Genomic DNA, 24,733 nt, shown 5'->3' with positions numbered 1-24,733 from the left:
AGAAAGCTGATCTTGGGCAGCACTGCGGTGGTTTGAAGTCCCAAAAACATTGGTAGAATTAGTGCAGGCTATGTACAAGGACCCAATGACTCAAGTGCGAACAGTGTTCGGCCTCACAGAGGGGTTCCCAGTGGGTGTGGGTGTACATCAGGGTTCAGCTTTGAGCTCACTGCTGTTCATACTGGTGATGGACTACATTAGCAAACAGGTTGCAGGGGACGAATCAACAATACGACTGTATGCAGATGATGTGGCAGTGCAGGCAGACTCTGAGATAGAACTTCAGCAAAGGATAGGAGAATGGAATGCAAATATGAAGGCACGTGGGATGAAACTAAGCACAGATAAGATGGTGGTAATGGCAGCAAACTGGGGAAATCAGAAGAAGCTGAGAATAGAGATAGAAGAGAAGATAGTGGAACAGGTAAAGAGCTTCAAGTATCTGGGAGGAGTAGTTGAGGAGAAGGGTAGTCTGAATGAAGAGGTCAAAGCTAGAATCATATGGGCTGCAGCCAACTGGCATAGAGTATCGGGTGTAGTCTATGACAGAAGAATGCGAAAGAAGCTGAAAAGTAGGGTGTACAAAACAGTGCTGCGACCAGTACTACTGTATGGTACAGAAACCTGGGCAGTAAAGGCAGAACAGATGAAGAAGCTAGAGGTGATGGAAATGAAGTGCCTGAGAAAGGTGATATGATCCACACTGTAGGACAGATGAAGAAATGAGGACATAGGAGCAGAAAGCAAAGTAGGTCCAATTGCAGAAAAGATCAAAGAGAACAGATTACTGTGGTTTGAGCACATGTGTAGAAAAGCAGAAAACAATCTAGTGACAAAGATTTGGGACAGACAGGAAGAAGGTAAGAGGAAGTGAGGACATCCAGCAAAGAGGAGGATGGATTGTGTGAAAGAAATCTGTGACAGACAGGCATGAGTGTTGAAGAAGGCAGGAGTGTGGCACTGAATCGAGAGAGTTAGTGACAGTTAATATGATACCCCCCCGAACCCATGTAGAAAAATGGGAAAAAGGGGGCTGATGATGATGATGATGCTGCTACTCACCCAAGTTTATATCACTTTCCAGGACAGATAAAGTAGTAATGACTAAAGAATCAACATACAGGGCAAAATCCTTGCGTTACCTCCCAAGAATGCTGTCAGATCAATCCCCACTTAAGTTAACACTAGATAGTTCAGCAGGCAGAGGGCAATAGCATTTTAGCAGCAGATAACTTTTGTGCAGAGGACACGCATTGCAGGACAGGTTATTGCAGGTAGTGAATGAGAGTGAACAGAGACAGGAGACCATTATTAGGAAATGGAACTCATGAAGGAGAAGATTAAAAAGATGGCAATGCAGTATTGTGTAGAAAGGTGTAAAATAGCTAGAGGAAGGGTAGATCAGTTACAGATCTCTCTATTGGAAGCCCTAAAAGACCAGGCTGAAAAAGTGCAGGGTGTGGACATTAGAAATGACATCCATGAAGCAAGAGTTAGAGACTGCACTTGATTACAAAACAGAGCAGATGAAAAGGGCCCTTAAAACTAAGGGATTTTAATAATCCCCACAGAAGCATGAAACATGTAACCTAGAGGCTGAGGAATCAGAATGTGGACAGGAGGCAGCCAAGATTTGGGGCCAGAAAAAAGAAAATTGGTAAGCACCCAGAAGAGGTGTTAAAAGCATTCACTGAATTCTATCAGAAGTTGTATGAGCCAGAACCAATGGGACAAAGACAACAAAGGAATACTTGTAAAGTTTATTATTTTAAAATTTTGAAGAAAATACCAACTACAAACTTGTAGCAAACCTCAGGTCCACAAATACAATGAATGTAGAAAATACTAAAAAAACAAATGGACGAAGGAACAGCCGAGTAATCCAGCATAAAAACATGTTTAATTCATAAAAAGTAAAAACATGAGTGCTTTCACAGTTATGCTGGTTCTTCATATGTATAATCACCTCACTAAGACCTTTTATATATGCGAGTTCAAATAATTACATGACTCTAACTACTTGTCTCTTAAAAAGACAGAACATATAGCTGCAAGTATAGCACACACGTAACAATAATTTCCTTAGATGTATAGAAAATGTATCAATTAAAACCAAAAAAATGCACTATTAAAAATGTGTATATATATATATATATCTATATATATATATATATATATCATACTGTCAGTCATGTGTGAATATGTGTATGTATTTGACAATTTACTGTTAATTATCATGTAGTAGATAGTGGAGCTTTTCTCCTCGGGCCTCCACTGAAAATGGACATGTATCCAGCTGGACCAGCCCGGTTAACAAATGTAAAATAAAATAAATAAAATAAATAAATAAATCTTACTGCCTCACCTTACTCTACTGTTCTCACCACACAGTCCTATACTTACTAAGCTCATCTCTATAGGAGCATGCCTTCAAACCTTAACTCAATCTATTCATTTATTCTTCTTAACATCCTTCTCTACTACTATACTCTTACCTCCTATGAATATCCTATCCTTAGCCAACCTCCTGTAATAGCCAAACACACTACATCTACACTTCCTCTACCTGACCAAATACATATTAATATACTATCAAGCTGTCCCTACCTTCCCCTCTCTACCACAAAATACACTACTACAGATCCCAAACCTCTAAACGATTCTATCTAACAGCCTGTAAAATCCTAAAAGTATTTCAAGTCCCACAAACACTTTTATTGATATATGGTGACATCCACCCAACCCTGGCCCAAATACTCTCATAAGCCATACCCCATCAAACCTAACTTCTAACTGTTTTAGCTCACCTTTCTCCTCTGACTCCAAATATTAGCATCAACAATAAAATCACACATAGATTTCTATGCCTTTGATATTCTCTGTCTCACTGAAACTTGGCTAGTACCAAAGACATCCCCAGGTTATAGCACCTTAAGGCAAGAGTCTTAGAAAAAGGTGGTGGAGTAGCCTTATACAAATCCCAACTACAGGTAGCCTTAATTGACTCCTTGCCCAGCCAATGCTGAAATACTTTGTGCCAAACTCCAAGTTAATAAAACCAAAGCTATTTATATCATATGTTCTTACATCCCTCCAGGCAAGAACATTAACACACTAGAAAATATCCTAGGCTTGGTCTCCAGTAGCTTTCCCCAAGAAACCATAATCTTAGGAGATTTCAATATTGACTGGAACTCCTGCATATCTCCCAAACCCTCCATTCACATTAATCTCTTCAACTTTCAGCAAACCATTAACTCCCCTACTAGAATACACAAACCAACCACTCTAGATTGGATACTAGTGAACAACAATCCCTCTCCTATAAAACAGGAATACCACTAAACAAAATACTACAATCCCAAGCAAGCTACCTATCAGATTTTAACCTAGCATCCTTTCAAAAACTCAAAGAATATGACTGGTCAACTCTAAAACACCTCCCAATAGAAGCAGTAACCCACTTCAACAATACCTTCCTTCAAATTCTTGACCATCATGCCCCACCCGCTTAATTAGACTAAGCTCCAAGGCTGCCCCATGGCTCTCCAAAACTACTAAGCAAAATATGCGAGCTAGAAATAAATTATGGACTAAATGGAGGTCCACAAAAACCCTACGACCACCAAAACTTCAAACACCTCAGAAACACAACAAAGAAACTTATCTATCTAGATAAAAAACTATCACTTTAAATATCAACATAACCAAAACCCCAAACATTTTTGGTCAGGAATAAACAAACTACTCCATCCAGGAAACACCAAAACTCCTACCCCCGCTAGCCTAGCCCAAACCCAACCTGACATAATAGCCAACACCTTCAATGACTTCTTCTCTCAAACAGTCACCATGTCCTCCAAATAACCCCTACCCAAAACAGCACTCCCATGCTAAAGTTTAATACTGTCTCCACAACTTTTATGTAAACTACTATCTAAACTCAAACCCTGCACCCCTTCTGCCGACAAGCTACCAGCTGAATATCTTCAACTAGCTGCAACGAACTAGCCTACCGGTCTCCATCTTAATAAACAGAACTATAACTGAGTCCAAAATCCCTTCTTGTTGGAAAATCTCCCATATCATTCCACTCCATAAAGGAGGTAACTCTAATGAACTCTCCAATTTCCTATTGCCCTTCTATCTCCTCTATCCAAAATAATGGAACGCTGCATACACCATCAACTCTTACATCATCTCTTGAATAACAACTTGCTTGTAGACTCTCAACATGGTTTCAGGCCCTACCACAGTACCTCTACTGCCCTTCTCTCCTTCACTGACATAATCAACAAAAATCGCAACAACAACCTGTTCTCCTCTGCACTATTCTTAGACCTCTCGAAAGCATTCGATATGGTCAACCATCAACTTCTCCTCCACACTCTACAATCCCTGTCACTTGACTCACTAGCACTACAGTGGTTTGACTCCTATTTGACAAACAGAAAACAAGCAGTCCTTTGGGACAGCCATCTTTCCTCTCAACTCCCAGTGACTATAGGCGTCCCAAGGTCCATCCTAGGTCCCCTACTTTCTCTATATTCATAAATAACCTGCCTACTTCCTCCCTACATCCACTTGTATACAGTATGCTGACGATTCTACTCTCATCTGCTCTGCTCCATCCCCAGTTGAACTCCACCTCTACCCAATTGGCTTTCACAGCTGCAGAAAAATGGTTTAAACATATCTGTCTCCTCCTAAATCCCAAAAACAAACTTCTACTTTTCACCCTAAAATCCACCCTATCACTTTTTCCATTGTGTCCTGCAATGGCACTATCATTAAACCTGATGATTCCACAAAACTGCTAGGTGTTACCATAGACAATCAGCTAAACTTTGACCTTCACATTGATTTAACTATCAAGACAGTAAATAAAAGATAGGTGCCCTCTACAGACTCAAACCCTTTCTTACTGCCACATCCCGAGTATCAAACTCACCTCATCTCTACACTACTGTATGCCTCTCCTTCCTTTATCAACATTTCTAAACTAACCTTCAGAAACTTAATCTAGCCATAGTATTGCCAGATTTGCAACTGGCTCTCCTTTCCATACTCACCACTGTCTTAACTTAAAGAAACTTAACTGGCTAGAACTTCCAAACCTAATACTCCTACAGCAACTAGTCATGACTTTTAAAATTCTACATTACCCTCCAACACACCCATACTGAACAACCTAATCACACCTTATAAAAATCTTAGTACACTGGCTCAGCCAACAAGCTCCTAGTAACTACTCTCAAATCTCATAATAAAGCAGGTGACTCCTTATTTGCAAATACTGTCGGATCATGTTGGAATAAACTTCCCACTGAACTGACCTCCCTAAGCTCATGTTACCTTTTCAAAAAACAGATTAGAAATCATTTACAAAATCACTGGCTATGCCCATGCTCCAATCCTGACTGATAACTGCTTTACTACCTGCTTTCATAGCTAACACTGTATATTATATATTATATAGTATCTCTCTCTTTGACAATGTTTGTTCCTTTCTTTTTAGTATGACAGTGGAGTTTTCCTCCTTAACCCTCTGCAGAAAATAGACACTTATCAGCAATACTATATATTCATTTGTACTTCTCTTTTTTTATTGTTTGAATGTTTACTTGATTTAGTGTTTTAGTTTCTTTTAACTGTATTGATTTAGTGTTTTAGTTTCTTTTAACTGTATAATTAGTATTATAGTGGAGCTTTTCTCCTCGGGCCTCTGCTGAAAATGGACATGTATCCAGCCAGACTAGCCCGGTTAACAAATGTAAAATAAAATAAATAAAATAAAATAAAATATAAATAAATAAAAATATATGTATATATATATATATATATATATATATATATATATATATATATATATATATATGGGTCCCCTTCAGTCAACCGAACATTTACAAGTTCGAATCACATATGGCCAAGACCATATGTTTGAACTTGCAAAAGTCCCATCGGACTGAATGGAGATCTCTGTACAGAGTGGAAAGGGAAGATTTCCCATTTCCACAATGTAGTGCAATCTCAGGGTTGATATATTTAAGTAAGGGGGGTGTGTTGGGTGCAGGGGGTATAGCCCCCCTGCTATAGATATTTAGTTTTGTGTTTTATTGTTTTTTGTGTTTCTACTTCAGTGTTTGAACATTTACGAGTTCAAATATATGGTCTCTACCATATGTGGTTCAAACTTGTAAACGTTTGATCGACTGAAGTAGATCTATATATATATCTAGGAAGTTTGATCGAAAGATCAAACGTCCAAATCCATTTAGGGCAAGCATACTTACGCGAAAGTGCTTCTCAGCGAAGAAGCACTTTCGAGTAAGTATGCCTGTTGCTGAGGCCGTACTACGGTGCGGATAAGGGAAAATTCCCTTTTCCCCACTGTAGTGTGGTTTTGGAGGGAGAATTTTAAAATAGGGGGTGTAGGGGGCAGAGCCTCCCACATGGGGGATGCAGGGGGCGGAGCCCCCCCTGCAGATACGTAAATGTAGTGTTTTTTTTTTTTTTTATTAACACACTTTAACGAAAGCGCTTTTTTGATGAAAGCGCTTTCATTAAAGTGTGTTCAGTGGTTATGGATTCAGACATTTGCTCTTTTGATCAAACGTCCTAGATCCATACATATATATATATATATATCTATATATATATATATATATATATATATATATATATATATATATATATATACATATATATATATATATATATATATATATATATATATATATATATATATATATATGCATATATACATATAAATGACACACAAATAAATTGTATGCTCATATAATAAGTCATATATATGCAAGCATACAATATCATCTTTTCAGTGGTCTAGCTTTAAACTTTGGTTTAAAGGGTACTCTATTATTCAGGCCATGCCTATAATCTCCTCTTAATCTAAGTATTCATTCCGCCTCCAACTGTTCTATTACATTTCTGATGTCACCTTTTCTGACATTCTCAAATACTCTATTACTAAAAACTTAAAAATCTGGGAGGGTGCAGGGGGGCGTAGCCCCCCTCCTATAGACGTTTAGTTTTGTATTTTTTTGTTTTTTGTGTTTCTTCTTCAGTGTTCGAACATTTATGAGTTCGAACAAATGGTCTTGACCATATGTGGTTTGAACTTGTAAACGTTAGATTGACTGAAGTAGATCCATATATATAAATATAAAAAATCTCTAAAAATTCCTTGACATGTTGGTTGCATTTGGGAATCCGTTGTTGAATAACAGTGAGGTTGGTAGAGACAGCAACAGTACTGCTGTTGATATTGTTTCTTTAAAGACCAAAATACATACTCTAGAGAATAATTTATTCAAATTGAAGAGACAACAATATCAAAGCTTCCACTTGAAAGTATGTATAAATGATGGCATTGTGCCTCATGGACTTAGAGTATTTAAAATGCCCACACAAGGAAACAATGTACTTGATTTATTGGCTGAATGGCAAAGAATAAATTTAGACTGTAGCATGAAGTATGTTCACTTTTTGTTAAGTATTCTAAGAAAGAAGCTGATCTTCTTATAATGGCTATTAAACAACAATATAATGAGCTGTTTGAACAATTCAGCTGTGAATTAGTAGATAAACACATAGCTGAAGTGATGGAGTCTATTGTGTTTTACAAACCACGACTATGTAAGATTAAGCTCAAAAAGTTAAAGATCACTTTAACTTTCAAGCACCTAATTTTTCACCTGGCCCCATTCAGTTCCACAAGAATCAGTGAATGAGCAAGTTCCCACTACCATGGCAACGGAATAAGAAACATTAAACCCCATGAAAGAGATCAGGAATCAATCATCTGTCCCTGTGACCAATCAGAATGATGGGGTGGTGCTGATGAAAGAGCAAGGAGCTAGGAAGAAAACTTTTCAGACAACGGCTCTTGTCCACAGCTCATGTGACTCTGAAAAAGTGAAAAGACAAGATATGGAGCTTCAAATAAACACTAGTTTTCCTGAAACAGGCTCATCTTCTTTTCCACAGCAACAACTAGCATTTCCTCTGCCCTTAAAGGATTATGCAACTTCAGTGAAGAAACAACATTCCCACAGTTGCACAAGGATGAAGAGGAAGTTCAACGGGGATACACTGGGTACACCAACTATAAAGAAGTTTTGGACTGCAGTGAAAAAAGCCTAATCAATAACCTGTCAAAGCATAAGTTATCAGACTCTGCAATTTCTTTTTTTAATGAAAGGACTTTCGTTTATTCCTTCACAATCCCAAGACTTCACTGAGGTAATGCTTGATTTAAAAACTTTCACCAGAAATATTATGTTAAAGCTGTGTTTTAAAGAAAGTAATACCAATGAAAATGTGAATATTTTTCATAAACCAAGTACTGTAACAAATTCATTGGTCAGTGTTTTTGAGACGCTATGTACTGAAGATATATATAAACTTAATGAGACAAATACTACTAATAATAAATGTAATAAACAGTTCAATTTGACCAAAGTAGAGTATGAAGCTTTGAATAATCTAGAAAATAATAATAATATTATTATTAGACCAGCAGACAAAGGAGGCACTATTGTAGTGTTTGATCATGATAAATATGATGGTGAAATGTGAAATATGTTGTCCAACACACAGTTTTATGTTGAGATACATCAGAGACGAGTTGATTCCATGATTGTTACTGTGAATAATATAGAGAGAAATCTCTTTAAGAATGTCAAAACAGATAAGTCATTGTATGACTATTTTGTGGTCAGTAACCCTTTGATACCTATCACTCAAGGCCTGCCCAAATTACATAAAAATAAGATCAATCTTCCATTTCACCCTATAGTGGCTGGACACCAATGGTGTTCTGAGCCTAGTTCAATTTACATAGAAAAAACATTGACCAGTTTAGAATTTGTGTGTCCATATTTTAAAAGATGCATGTCAAAGGAAAAATAAATTTCAAAAAGAGCAATACACGGCAGGTTCAGGTTAAGGCACTTTAATCTTGCAGCAAGGAGACAAAAACGTGCTTATACAGAGTTTGTCTAACTAAAATCAGGAAGTAAGATCATCTTTATACATTTTCTAACAAGACCTTGCCTACCAAGCTGACGTAACAGATCGCAAGTTCTAACATCATTACTTCATAGCAGCTGTTTGTCCATGATTTTCTGCTTGCACTGTCAATTTTATGAAAAACTTCCTAAGAAAAACAATGTGGCCTTGATGATCACCGGTTAGATACAACTTCTCACTATGTTATGTTACCATTCGAGGTACTATAGCTAATTCGAGCACAAAGCAAGTACAGATTCTTCAAGCAGTCTTTTGTTTCATGTATCTCTTCTTTTCCACAGCTGTGCATGTTCTCAAACACGAACAGAGCTGATTGTTCATATTCAATCACATTATAGAAAACAGTATTGTTCTATTCATACACTATTCATTCATTTTCCTGACCTAGCAGATAATCACCTGCTTCTCAGTACATTTCCAAAAGGCATAACATGAATTTTGCTGTGCTAGCAAATACTAGGTCAGGGTGCATTTTGCAATTTCAGAAAGCATACTGCAGTTTGAAAAATCATCTTATAATTTCATACAGAATTAAGCTGTACATAAAATAGAATGAAATGTGTTAACTCTTTTAGCTTCTAATAAGCACTATATATATTAATGCATAATTCTCTGACATTTCCCCCTGTTAATACTTTTTATTCTATTTTCAAAAGCATAAACAGTTTGTTTCTTCTCCTAACCTCTTCCATTTCAGATTTGCAGTTAAGAGAGTCATTTAGTTTAGACTTATGAAAGCATTTCACTTTTCAACAATTCTTCAATTTCAGTACTTTGATACAAAGTCTCAGAAACTGACATGTCTACAAAATCTTTGATTAATTTTTTCATGCAGGGAATACCACAACAGATGCATGCTCCTAATAGGAGTAATCCCACACAAATGGCAATCAGGATGTTCATTAGGATGAAACCCAACCCCCCAAATTCTGAAAAAAGTCCGTCAGAGGGTTTGGACCTGGTTTGGTCATGGCCGACACTTGCTGGATCACCTCAAGATGGTCGTTTATCTCATGCTGGTTGTCAGGAATATATGAACAGCATTCTTCTTTGATTAAAGCGCACGTACCACCTCTTGCCGCTAGGGTGAAGCCGAGAGCCACGTGGTTTTGAAGCACCACAGCTCTCATAGCGTTTAGTTCATCAGTCATTAATTTGAGAGCAGAAAAAGTTGCATTGGTCATAACTTCAAGAAGTTTGGACAGTTTTCTCAGCTCCCAAATCGATTTCACTGCGCCATATGCAGGGGCTATGCCTGCCCATGATATAATAGTGTCACTCAAGTCCATGTGTGTCAGTTTATCTTTGTTCTTCACGGAGCTATGGTTTCTCCATCCTGCTTCGATTCGTCCCACTGGATTCTCGGGTCTCTTGATTGGATTTCCAGGTTTACTGCTGACCTCTCTGACGTTTCGAATTTTTCCCTGAGGCAAAGCTGCAGTGTGTCATATGGCCGGAACCAGGTAACCCAAAAAACAACTGCCGGACCAATTCTCAGGTAGCCATTTGTATGCCTTTTTCCCCACAAACAAAATAACAATTCTCTACTTTAGAATTGATATATGCTTGCCCTGCATGAAACATTTTCTTATCAATGATAGAAAGTTGCTTCAAAAGAACAGGATTATGCTGCATTTCACTAACAGTTTTTTGCATTTTCTCAAGATATGAGTCATAGTTTGTATCACAAATAGTTTCTGCCTTATTAGCCTTAATATAACATTTATAAGAAACAGTCACATTGCAACTGCTCCAACCCACCTGAATAGTGTCATTTTTATAAAAACATACAATTCCTTTTTGTGTAACAGGTAGGTACAATGCTATTTTATCTTGTGATTTTACAGGTGTAGTATCAAAAATCAAATTTTCCCAGGTCTCATTGACCCCTAGGGGGACAGCAGTCATTAATAATCCCCCGAATGCTGTTGGTATAGCTGTGCAAATCCAGCAGTTCGAAACATTAAAAGTTTCAACATACACATATTTAATTGCTTGGTAAGTGTTAAAGTTTGGGTGCCAGTCTATGAGTAACGCATCACAATTGTTCAGTTCAACTCGTGTGGCTGAAAAAAGGAAAGGCCACAGCAAAAAGATCATTGTTACCAGTATAGCTAACAGGATGATCATGTAATTTTTCTGAGGTTGTTCTGCATCCCTGTTTACTCTATACCTGGTCATTTTTGTTCTCGTTGTATAACAGTAACAAGGTTTTTGTCCAGTTCAAAGTTCTTGACCAGTTTGCAGTGCGTCAAATGGATGCAGGACACACATTCAGCTATATTGACCCCAGTGGGTGTCGCCAGCAGAACTTGGAATGGTCCCTCCCACTTCGGAGAACTCCAATTTCTTTTCTTCACAACCTTCACCCAGATCCACGACCCTGGTTGTACTACTGCTTCCGATGGTATGGTCTGTTCTTTATCTGAAACAGAATTTAACTGCAGAAGTTGTTTGTTATTCAGAAGTCTCCTCATATACTCTGCAAGTGAACTGTCAGCCTCCTGGTCTGCAGGCATGAGAGGTTTCCACTGAGGTATATAATATGCCCTCCCAAACAGTATTTCAAAAGGAGTTAACCCCTTTGCATTTGGAACAGTTCTCATGCTCAACAATGCCAGAGGCAGACAGTGCACCCAGTTCTTCTGTGTCTCACTAATCAATTTCCTAAGCTTATTTTTCAGAACCCCATTATGCCTCTCTACTAATCCTGCAGATTGGGGGAGGTATGCACAATGGTTTTTCAAGGAAATCCCGAAATAACGGCTCAATTGTTGTGTGGTTTGCTTTACAAAGTGTGTGCCATTGTCACTATAGATCTTTTCCGGTATGCCAAATCTAGGAATAATTTCTTTAACGAGGACTTTTGCAAGAGTAGCTGCATCTGGATTTTTGGTCGGAAAAGCTTCCACCCATTTGGAAAACATATCTGTAATGACAAGACAGTACTTTTTATTTTCGCATTTGTTTAGTTCTATGAAATCCATACAAATAGTATGGAACGGGTACGGTGGTGTAGGGAAACTCCCTTGCTTAGGCTTCAGTGCCCCCTGTGCATGATGCCTGTTACAAACATGGCATGCTGCACAAAAATTCTTTGTGTAGTTTGTAAATCCATACTTTGTAAACACTCGATTCACTAACTGTACCATCCCCCCTGTTGAGACATGGCACTGCCCATGGCTCAACAAAGCTGCATATCTAAACAAGTTAGATGGCAACATTGGTTTTCTTTCTTTGGAGATGTACAGCCCTTTCTCAAGAATTGCTCCTCGTTTTATCCATTTCTGTTTTTCTACATTTGTAATAAGTGTCTGCATTGTTTTTAACATTTCTAAATCTAAAATCTCAAAAGGTTGTAATTCCTCACTCAAAAGAAATACTTCTGAAGCTGAAGCTGCCTGTTTTGCAGCTGTATCAGCTCTCGCATTACCTTTTGAAATCCTATCCTGTTGCTTGATATGAGCTATGCATTTACAAATAGCTACTTTCTGAGGTAACTGAATAGATTCTAACAAGTCTAAAATAAATTGCAAATGATTAATCGGTTTGCCAGTAGATGTTATCATTCCTCTATTTTTCCACTGCTGCGCAAAAACATGTACAGTAGAAAAAGCGTATTGGCTGTCAGTAAAAATGTTCACACATTTACCCTTTGCCAAGGTACATGCCCTTGTCAAAGCAATCAATTCTGCTGCTTGTGCAGATAAGTTGTGTGGTAAAGACTTTGCTTCTAAAATCTCAGTATCAGAAACTACTGCATACCCTACTAGATTCTGTCCTGTAGGACCCTTTTTGCATGAGCCGTCCACATAGTATGCCAGCTCGGCATCATCCAAGGGAACATCCGTGAGGTCTTTTCTAGGCTGTGTCTTTTGCTCAATCTCCTGCAGGCAGCAGTGTGGTTTGCCATCTGCAGGGGTTGGGAGCAAGGTTGATGGATTCAAAGTTGTGCATCGTTCAATTGTCATATGAGGTTGGCTCAACAGTATATTCATACAGGAAAGATGTCTAGCAGGAGAAAGATATGCTACTTTTTCTTGCAGTAAAATAATCGCGACTGCACGAGGCACTCTCAATGTGAGAGAGTGGAATAACAGTACTGAGGCTGAAGCCTGTACTGCCATTGCAGCTGCGACTACTGCTTGTACACAGTGGGGCAAGGATCGCGCCACTGGGTCTAGCTGTGATGAATAGTAGGCTATGGGGCGTTGCTTGTCCCCATGTTGCTGTGTTAACACTGATGTCATATAGCCTTGCTTACAATCTACAGTTTGGAAAAATCGTTTATGATAGTTCGGTAATCCTAAAACTAATGAGGATGCTATCAGTTGTTTCAATTTGCAGAAAGCTGATTCTGCTTCTGGTGTCCATTGTAATGAATCTTGTGCTGCCATAGGCTTATTGTATATTAAGTTGGTCAATAGAGCAGACTCCAAGGATTAGTTTGGAATCCAACTCCGACAAAAATTGGTCGTACCTAGGAAGGACATCATTTCCTTCTTGGTAGTCGGTTGGGTGCTTGTAAGATTGCTATTTTCCTGTCTTCATCTAATATTCTGCCTTGTTTGGATATTACATATCCCAGGTATTTAACTTGCTTTTTCCAAAGCTGCAGTTTGTTTTTGTTTACTTTGTGTCCTTGAGTGGCTAGAAATTGTAATAACGCTATGGTATTTTCTCTGCATTCTTGCTGGGTGGGGGCTGCCAGCAGAATGTCATCTACATAAAATAAAATCTGGCTGCCTTTCGGTGGGATAAATCCCACCAAGTTACTTGCCATTTCCTGTGCGAATATTGTTGGGCTCTCACAATATCCCTGTGGTAGTCGCGTGTATGTATACCTTTTCCACTGAAATGTGAATGCAAACCAATGTTGGCTGTCAGGGTGTATCGGTATTGAGAAAAACGCATTGCTAATATCTACCACAGAAAAATACTTCTGCTGAGGCTTCAAATCATTTAATAAGGTGTGTGGATCTGGCACCGTAGGTGCTCTAGGTATAACTGCTTCATTTACAGCTTGTAAATCTTGGACCATACACCATTCTCCATTTGCTTTCCTAACAGGAAATAAGGGTGTATTACATGGCGAATCGGGAGATTCTATCAATACTCCTTCCTTAAGTAAGGCTGCTATTATAAGTTTGATTCCTACTTCTGCATCCTTTCTTAAGGGATACTGTCTCTTTTGGGGTCTGAATGCTGACTTTGGTGTGATAGTAACTGGCCCTGCTGTACGAATAAGTCCTACATCTGATTTCCCTGTTGACCAGAGAGTCTCTGGTATACCTCGTAAGGCTTTTACTTCTTCCTCTAGTAAGAGTACTACTCAGCTGTCCTCACTTGCCTGCAAGTGTACAGCTGGGTGTGTCTGTGTTATCCAGTTCAACTTCTGCTTTTTTACTCCCTGTTCTGACAGTTCCAATTCTGTCTGTTTTTCCCACCTTGTGACTTTTTCACCTAGGTCTGCCCACTTCACATTCTTGTCTTTAGTTAAACTAACATGTGGTAGTCGATTAGATTTATAAAGTGCTAGGAATTCCTGGGGTAATGAACAGCTAACTACACTGTTCCCTTCTGTGTCCCAGTACAGATTACGCAATACTAATCTGTTAGCATGGTTTATAAACAGTTCTTGCTCATATTCTTTATCAGGTCCTGGTGTGCTACAGTTCTTCAGTTACTGCCCCTGGACCAGTCGTAACTAAGTCCTGGCTGTACCAATAAAATGTTTCACCCTCCGGTCGCACCACAAAAGTATCCATTTGTCGCTGTGCTTCCATACCCTGCATGGTTGGAACTACTGCTATGCCAAATATCTGCATAAGGTCTCTGCCCAAAAGATTTACTGGGCATTTTGCAGAAACAACAATTTTGCTCTTTTGGGTCATCCCTGAAACAGGGTCAGTTATTGCTATGCTATGGGAGAGTGGCCACCGATACAGCTGTCCATTAGCTGCTTTGACTAATATATAATTGAGTCATTCTGAATTTTCTGGTAGTTTGGAAGGATGTATCAGGGTCCGTGAAGCCCCTGAGTCACACAGGAATTTAACTTCCCTCCCCTCTACCAGAAGTGTAACTTCCGGTTTTGTGTCTGCTAAATAGAGCTCTAGGCTCAATAATGCCAAGTCTAAAATTTAATTTTCTTCACCATTGGTGATTTCTTGTACTTCCTCTATTTCTTCTATCACATTCTCTGCTCCTTCTGTCACATTTGCATTTGTCTTTTCTTGGTTATTCCCTTCTAATGATTCTTGACTATCATGTAGTCAGTCCTCACCCTCCTTATCTTCCATGGCTACCTTTTTGTTTCGCCTGCAATCACTTGCCAAATGTCTCTTTTTCCCGCATTTAAAACATTCACCCCTTTTCTTTCTCTCTTCATACTCCTCTGATCGCTTATCAGATTGTTTGTTTCCCTGGACATTTGTCTTGCCCTTCTTCCCGGACTGTACTACAAAGACTTCCGCTCCATCTTCCACTGCAAATACTTGGGTTTTCTTTTTCTTTTTGCTATTAAAATGCCTTTCGGCATGTCTCGCATATTCAAGTAATGACTGTAATCTAATTGTACGGTGATCTACCATGTGCTTTGTAATAAAACTACTTATGGATGCAATACTACCCTTCAAAAATGCATTCTTTAGTTGTTGCTCATATGAGGAATCATGTGTTTGGTCTTCAGGTACCTGCATTCCACAATGGTTATTAAAACACTCTAATAATTTAGCATAATATCTATCAACAGTTTCACCTTCCTGTTGGATGCATTGATTAATGCAAGTCCAGTCAGCCCTAGGCTTCTATTTCTCAGAGATTTGGTCTGTCAGACCTTTCACTCTGTTATCCAGCTCTGTGTTACTATGCGGGAGTGGCTTATGTTCCACGTCATGGGGATTCCAGTTGCCACTGATCATGTGCCAATCTGGACCTGCGATTTGTCTGACTACTTTCTCTGCTTCTTCTCCATTTAAATGGTAACTTAACCTCATGCCCTGTAAGTCTTCTAGGAATTTTCTAAAATTAACTTTCGGATGGGGAATTCCCTCTGTGGCTTTCCGGATGTCTTCCGGTGTCCTCGGTCTATACACTAGAAGAGTTGGGTCCTGTCCTGCCTGTCCTGCCTGTGGATTTGGTACTTCTATGAGTGGACATATCTCTTCTTCACTCATAGCTCGTAAATTTTTATTTATTTCATATAATTCAATATCCCCTCTTAAGTTACATGTTCGAGACCTAGTCTCAACAGGATCTCTGACAAACGGTTTTGATTTCGCAAGGACAGTTAGGTATAGCAGAGGTGGATCAGCTTGTCCACTCACTTCATATTCTAGTAAGGGAAGTGGAGGGGGAAGAGGGGCCGATGCTATTACTAGGTTATTGTCTTCTTTGTCTAAAAACTTTGCTTATGAATTTTTAATCTTTTGTTCCCGGCGGTTTGCTTTCTCAAGCCACCTGTGTGCCTGGGGAATGCCTAATTGGCGTTGCTTTTTCACCTGACCTTTTGCGTCTGTTTTAAGTTGTTTGACAAGCTTGATAAGTGAAGGTTTGTCTAATTTGCCATCAAATTTGTATTTATTAACACATTTTGTATAGTACCTAACGTTATCGGCACGTTGTAATTGCATATATTTCGCGTCTTCGGTTAATGGCGGATCTCGGGATCTTTCTGTGCACTTATTTCCCATGTTGTCTTAACTTAGTTAGAGATTGTTACGTAACCCTTCTTATCACGTGGTACCACAATTTCTTTTTTTACAGTTTATCTAGAATAACTGCCTACCTATCCTGTTTCCCTGATCTATGACAAGACAGCAATCTTATTTGTTCCTGATTTATACAAAAATCTCCCTGACAAAAACAAATACTGTAACAAGTCCCTGATCTGAAACAGAGAAAAGGTAAATTCCTCCTTACCTGAGCCTCCGTGACTGACCGCCTCACTGATAGAACCGTTGACTCGTCCTCCAATTGCAGATCAGAAACAGTGGCTGGCCTCTTTTGAATGACAATTGAGTCGGAGGTCTTTCAGAGCAGAAGAACCGATGTGGCCTCTTCCCCATATGGTTTCATGCCACCGGACCCATCTGACCTGAGCTAGAGCGAGAGTTTCTGGTCCGAAGGACTAATCTGTCAAAGGAAAAATAAACTTCAAAAAGATCAATATACAGCAGGTTCAGGTTAAGGCACTTTAATCTTGCAGCAAGGAGACAAAAACGTGCTAATACAGAGTTTGTCTAACTAAAATCAGGAAGTAAGATCATCTTTATATATTTTCTAACAAGACATTACCTACCAAGCTGACGTAACAGATCACAAGTTCTAACATCATTACTTCATAGCAGCCATTTGTCCATGATTTTCTGCTTGCACTATCAATTTTATGAAAAACTTCATAAGAAAAACAACGTGGCCTTGATGACCACCGGTTAGATACAACTTCCCACTATGTTATGTTACCATTCAAGGTACTATAGCTAATTTGAGCACAAAGCAAGTACAGATTCTTCAAGCAGTCTTTTGTTTCATGTATCTCTTCTTTTCCGCAGCTGTGCATGTTCTCATAACACGAACAGAGCTGATTGTTCATATTCAATCACATTATAGAAAACAGTATTGTTCTATTCATACACTATTCATTAATTTTCCTGACCTAGCAGATAATCACCTGCTTCTTAGTACATTTCCAAAAGGCATAACATGAATTTTGCTGTGCTAGCAAATACTAGGTCAGGGTGCATCTTGCAATTTCAGAAAGCATACTGCAGTTTGAAAAATCATCTTATAATTTCATACAGAATTAAGCTGTACATAAAATAGAATGAAATGTGTTAACTCTTTTAGCTTCTAATAAGCACTAAACATATATATTAATACATATTTCTCTGACAATGCACAACATTTTCTGAATGATTTGTCTTCTTTTATGCAAGTTTATGTTAAGAAAATTCACGTCCCTATTGCCTGTCATTTCAAATAGTGAGGGTGCTAACAGTGTTAAGCTCTTTTTAGAAACACACACACTGAATTTTCTAGAGATGAGATGGTTTTGATAACTATGTTATTGAATCTTGTTTTGGAGAAGAACATTTTTGTTTTCGGTGAGACACACTTTTGGCAGAAGCATGGCATGGCTATGGGCACATGATGTGCCAACAGCTATGCCAATGTGGTCATATCAGTCTGGAATCAAGTACATATATTAGAAGGAACCTTCAGTCAGCACAGAGTCTTATAGGTTCATAGGTTCATAAGTTGGTACTATGCTATCGGCCCTAGGGCCTATACAAGCCTAGCCATATAAATTCCATGGATATTTCTTCCCACAATATTTACTTCCCTGGACACCTGTCTAGCAGGGTGACTGCCATGATCCTCGGGGTGAATTTCCTATCTCCCATCCAATCATCTAGGTTCCTTTTGAAGACAGCCAAGGAGGCGCTCTGCTTGACATGTATAGGCAGTCTATTCCAGAGTATGGGGAGACTCTGAGTCAGGAACCTATCCCTCCAGCATGTTTTGTTCATAGTGATGACAAGGTTTAGATCCCTGGAGCGTGCGGCTCTGAGGGATTGGGATTTCTTTAAGTGGAGCATGTCCAACAGCTCACAGTTTGACATGGCCTTGTATGTTAAGCAGAGATCACCTCTGAGTAGACGATATGCCACAGGGTATAGTTGGAGTTTTTTTAGATGGTCAGCATATGGCATCTGCTTTAGGCCTGTGTTTCTTTTAGTGAGGTATTTCTGCAGCCTTTACAGCTGCTGCAGATGTCTAGTGTGGTACATACCAAACGGGGCATTATACTCTATAATGGGTCTAATGAGGGATGAGTACAGTGGGACAATGACCTCCTTTTTTCTGGATGAAAAGCCCTTAGTGATGAGATATGCCACATAGAAGGATTTCCTGACTGTTGTGGCGATGTGGTTATCGAAGTTGAGACCACTGTCCACCTGTGTCCCTAAGTCTCTCATCACACTTTTGGTGTTTAGTGTACTGCCACCTATGTGGTAATTCATGGGTACATGGTTTTCCCAAAGGGGATAACTATACATTTCTTACCATTAAGCTTGAGTCAATGGCTCTGGCACCAAGCAGTTTCTGTAAGGCTCTTTTGTAGAATATCCACATCATTTGGGGATTCAATAATGGCTCCCAGTTTTCAGTCATCTGCGAACTTTGTTAGCCAGAGTCCTTTAGTGTTGGCCTGTACTTCAGGGAAGTAGATGCCAAACAAGAGCTGTCCCAGGACTGAACCCTGAGGTACTCCTCTTGTCACTTGTCTGGAGCTAGATTTGGAGTAGGCTACTTTTACAGCCTTGGTTGTGTCAGTAAGCCAGTTGGCAACCCATTGAGTGATGTAGGGATTTATGTCCAGCTTAGTAAGTTTATTTATGATTCCAGAGTGGGGGATGGTGTTGAAGGCCTTGGTGAGGACCAGATAGGCTGTGTGGACCGTTTTACCCTCGTCCCCAGCTCTGGAGACTGATTTGAAGAAGTCATTCAGGTTCAGGAGACAAGATCTGCCCTTCACGAACATAAACTGGTTGGGGTCCAGTGTCTGAAGGTTGCCAATGTCTTTGTTTATAAGTACCATGATAATGCATTACATACCCTTGCAGATCAGGCTCGTCAGACTGATGGGACGGTAGTTCCCGGGATCCAAGGTGGATCTCCCCTTGTGGAGTAGGATAACTGTAGCTGTACACCACTGAGTGGGCAAGAAGTCTGAAGTGAGGCTATGATTAAACATGACACTTAAGTGAGGTGCCAGTTCATTTTGTAGTTCATGTAGTACACAGCCCGGGATGTCATCTGGTCCCATTGATGCTGTATTCTTAGCTTTGGAGAGTGTGGTTTCTACCTGTGTGGCCATGATTAACAGAATTTGGCAATCTTTTGGTATTGAGATGGGCCCTTTAGGGGGTTTAGGGGGTGAAGTTGGCACTAAATTGATCTGCCAGGATATTGGTAATATCCTTGGGATCACTATATTTAATGGTATTCTGTTGTAGCTCACAGCAGATCTGAGCATTGCCATTTATATTCTTGACATAACTATAGAATGCCTTGTGGTTGTCTTTGGAATCTTTGGCAATTTTTTTTTCGTAATTAGCTTTCCAGGATTTTATGAGGGATCTCAGCTTCTTACTGAGGCTGGTAAGGGAGATTTTTGCATCCTGGGATTTTCCTCTTTTTTGCAACAGTTTCTTCCTTCTGTTGTATAGTTTGTTTATGGCAGGGGACCACCAGATTGGCTTCCTTTTTTTGGAGGAGAGCATCTTGGTTCTATCTGGGATGGTACGATCCTTGCACAAGTGGATGCACTCGTACAGTGCCTTAGTGTAGGATTCAGCAGTCGAACTTTCAGAACCCGTTTGCATGGGTGCCATGAAGTTTGTCACTTCTGACTTGAGTAGCATGAAGTTGGCTTTGGAGAAGTTTTTTACAGAAGTTTCCTTACTGGGGGTGGGGGTGGGATGTGGATGTCAAGGGTGATTTGCTTATGGTCAGACCTGACCAATGAGGGGGTGACCACTGGTGTGGAGCATCTATCTCCCATATTAGTAATGACCAGGTATAGGATATTGGAGCCCCTGGTGGGACAATGGATTAGTTGAACCAGGGCATTGGAATTTTTGAATTCCAAGAACCCTTTGGAAAATGTGTTGGTACCCGAGTAGTTTTCCCATTTAAATGGCAGGGTAGTTGGAATTACCCAGTTTTAGGGTGTTTGGTTGTAGCTTAATATTTTCCAGTATGTTTAGAAAGGTGTAGTGAGAATCTTGGGGCATGGTGGGGGATCTGTAGCAAGCTACAGTTTGGATTGCAATCTTACCTGGATTTAATTGCACCTGGAGATTTTCAGATGCATTACGTTGGGCAGCTAGCCTGGAGGTGTGAATATCCTTGGTGAATATGGACACTCCTCCACCTTTAGTGTTTCGTCTTGGTTTGATGGGCAAAACGTGTGGTAAGAGTTGTAGCCTGGTATTACAGGGGTGCTCTCTGGAGCCTTGAACCAGGTCTCAGTTACTGCACAGGTATCGATGTTCTCCTTTTTAAGGAGTGCCTCAAGAGAGTGCATTTTGAGGTTTAGACTTCTAGCATTGAGTAGCATTACCTTCAGATTTTGCATGCTTGTATCTGTTAAGGTGGTGGTTTTGTCCTTTGAACCTTGCCTAAAAAGGCACTATAGGGGTGGCAAGAGCTTTAGTTAGTAACCTGAATCCCAGGGGTGACAGATGCAGACCATCTCTGACAAAGCATCGTGGTTTGTCGATCATGTCTTCCCAGGCAGACAGATACTTGATCTCCTTTGAATGACACCAGAAGCTTAGCCAATTGTTGAAGTCAATCATTTTGTCCTCATACTGTGGTATCCTTTTGGGTGAAGGCAGGATGCTACTCAGGGCTAGGGTCATACCTGCCTGGACCACATGATCTGAGAGCTCTTCCATGTCTCTTTTCATGTAGTCCAGGGAGGTACATCTCAAGTCATTCACTCCAGCATGGACAATAACAGAGTCGTATTTGTACTTGTTGTGGAGTGACTTGAGTGCATGCGTTATGTGGTGGATCCTGGCACCATACAGGCAGCTGACTGTAATTTTCTCCTTGTTCAGCCTAGTGAGTAGGACATCAGTGTGCCTGACTATAGAGTCACCTATGACTAAAGTGTTTGGTACATTGTCTTGCCTTAGGGGCTGTTGTTGGGTGGCACACTGGTGTTGTGAGCTATGTGTCACTTTGGTTGTGACTGGTGTTTGTGTTTCAGCTTCGGAAGTCCTTGTTGCTTGGGCAGGTTAATGTTAAGGGCATCCACATATGTGGGATTAGTGTTGCTATGTGTGGGTGATGATGGTGTGGGTTTTGAAGGGCTATGTGTTGCTTGAGGTGTAGTGCAGGTGTTAACCTCCTCCTCTTGACTGTCTATCACAATCTTGGCTGGAGAGAGCTTTGCTTCCAATTTGGCTATGTAAGTGCATCTATCGCAGGTTGTAGTGTTGGGTGGTAGGAGGAGAGGGTTGTCTGTGTACATGAGGCAGTTGCTGTATTTCCCCAGTATACCCAGATTCACCAGGTGGACAGGAGAAATCACCGGAAACTGACAATTGGACATGCCTGTTTAGGTGCTTTTTTTGTAAAGTACAAGAGCTGTTTCCCTTACCTTTGCAAGGTACTTTGCAATTATAGGCTTAGTGCCTACAATTAATTTCTCCTTATTAACAAGGAAAGTTGAGTGCTTGTATCAGTGTCAGGCTTCCTAGAACTTTTCAGTAGGTTCTAAAGCAAGTGCTAGTCACAGGGGTTCTAATTCTAGTGCTACTACTGAGAAACCAGCTAGTTTTAAGGGAAAATTTGAAGAGCAGACTTTCTGGCATCTGGAATAGTTTAACTGTAGCCCTGCGGTGCTGCACGATGTGAAAAATGTGCAAACACATGCATTTTTAAGCCAGAAAGTTGAAAGGGATAGAAATCAGCCCACAAAGGCTAATAACATTACAATTTCAGAGCTAGAAACCACTCCTCTAGTGTTAGATAGGCAGTACAATGCTCACCACTCCCACTGGTAAGCAGTAGGACTTCCCTCTACCACAGCAAGGTCTGGATAGCAATGAGCAAGGAAGATAAAGTCCTGAGACAAGCAAAGCCTGGCATCTGGACTATACTGGCTATGAAAGGTGGGAATGGAGCAAACAAGATAGTATTTTTTTTATTTGTAGATGACATGTTCCTCATTTGGATGGGATCCATTGAATAGTTCCATACATTTAAGGAGTACTTGGAAGGCACCAGTACTTACTTGAGATTTTCTTCAGAGGTTTCTGATGTAAGTGTCAACTATTTAGATGTCACAGTGAAACTTGATAGTCAAGGGAACATTTCCACACAAGTATTTTGAAAACCATGTCACTGCAACTATTTTCTATATAGGGAAAATATGCACCCACCCTTTGTGTTTAAGAATGCTATATGCAGTCAAATGTTCAGGGCTTTGAGAGTGAGTGCACAGGATTGTGATTATATGCAACAGATTATGAAATTAACCAAGGCTTTATCTAATAGAGGTTATAAGGAAAGTGAAGTTATGAAGCATGATAAGGAAGTTAGTAGCCTAAGAATGACTAAAGTAATACCTTATTATGGCGTTAAATATGCCAATAATGTGAGTTTAACTCAAAAAAGAGAGGTGAACAAGCTAAAATTTCCAATGTTTTACCCGAGCAATATGGAGCAATTTAAGGATATTATAGAGAAATACTGGAAAATCTTGACAACCAATGATGAGATTGCTGAATTGGTTGATAGTAGACTGACATTCATATATAAAAATATGAGGTCATTGAAGAGGCGTTTATGCTATCCAAAAAGTACAAATCAGAATGATAGACCTGTATGTACTATTCCCTGTGGTCACTGTTTAGCCTGTCAGTATATAGATAGTAGCAATACGTTTCAACACCCTGACTACACAAAGTCTTATACGTTCAATGTTTCAGCCATCTGTAGTACATTGCATGTGGTTTATTTAGCTTATTGCGTAGTATGCTCTAAATTTTATATAGGGAAAACTGATAAGTTTTTAAGAGACAGAATCAAGGGACACTATTACCATATTAATAAAATAATTAGTATGAGTGCCCTATCTAAGTATGTACAAGATACGGATAGTACACACATCTTTAAGTTCATAGTAATAGGGAGAGTATCTGAGAATGTTAGAAAAGGGGACCTCAGAAATGTAACAGAACAGTTGGAGGCAGAATGGATACTTAGATTAAGAGGAGATTATGAGCATGGCCTGAACGATAGAGTACCCATTAAGCCAAAGTTAAAAGCTAGACCACGGAAAAGATGACATTGTACACTTGCAGATATATGACTTATTATATGAGCATACTATTTATTTGTGTGTCATTTATATGTATATATGCATATATATTTTTTTGTTTATACATATGTGTATGTATGTATATATATATATATATATATATATATATATATATATATATGTATATATATATATATATATTTGTTGTTGTTGTTGTGTCTTTCGGATTTTCCTGGTTAGGGGTCGCCACAGCAGAACTCCGGTCCGCTAATGATTGGCAGTAGATTTTTACGTGCCGTGTTGCCGGCCCTGAATATATATCTGTCAAAGGAAAAAACTTCAAAGACCAATACACGTAAGGTTCACTTAAGACACTTTTAATTGACTTGTTGCAAGGAGACAAAAACTTGCAAATACAAGGATTTGTCTAACTACTAACAGGAAGTATGTTCATTTTTATACTGTTTTACAAGACATGGCCTTCTATGGCTGACGTAATCAAACACAACTTTCAGTATTGTTCTACAGCAGATGTTACTCAGAATTTCTGCTGACATGACTAGATTTGTGAGAAACTTTTGAGAAAAACAACCTGGCGTTGGTGACCATTAATCCGTTTACAAGCGTCTATTGTACAGTGTTACATTTCAAGGTACTCTTCTAATTCAGATACAAGCAAATGCTGATTGCAGTTCATATTTTCAAGCAGGCTTTGTACTAATTATCTGTAACTTCTACAGTTGTGTATTTTTTCACAGCACAGCGGAACTTCTTGTCTAAGTTTCATACAAGTAGTATTGTTCTATTCATTATTTTCCTAACGCAAGCAGAAAT

Source organism: Protopterus annectens, chromosome 2.part0 (assembly GCF_019279795.1).
Source record: "Protopterus annectens isolate FY-2018-M chromosome 2.part0, PAN1.0, whole genome shotgun sequence".
NCBI classification, from domain to species: domain Eukaryota; kingdom Metazoa; phylum Chordata; order Ceratodontiformes; family Protopteridae; genus Protopterus; species Protopterus annectens.
This window is presented reverse-complemented; position numbering follows the sequence as displayed.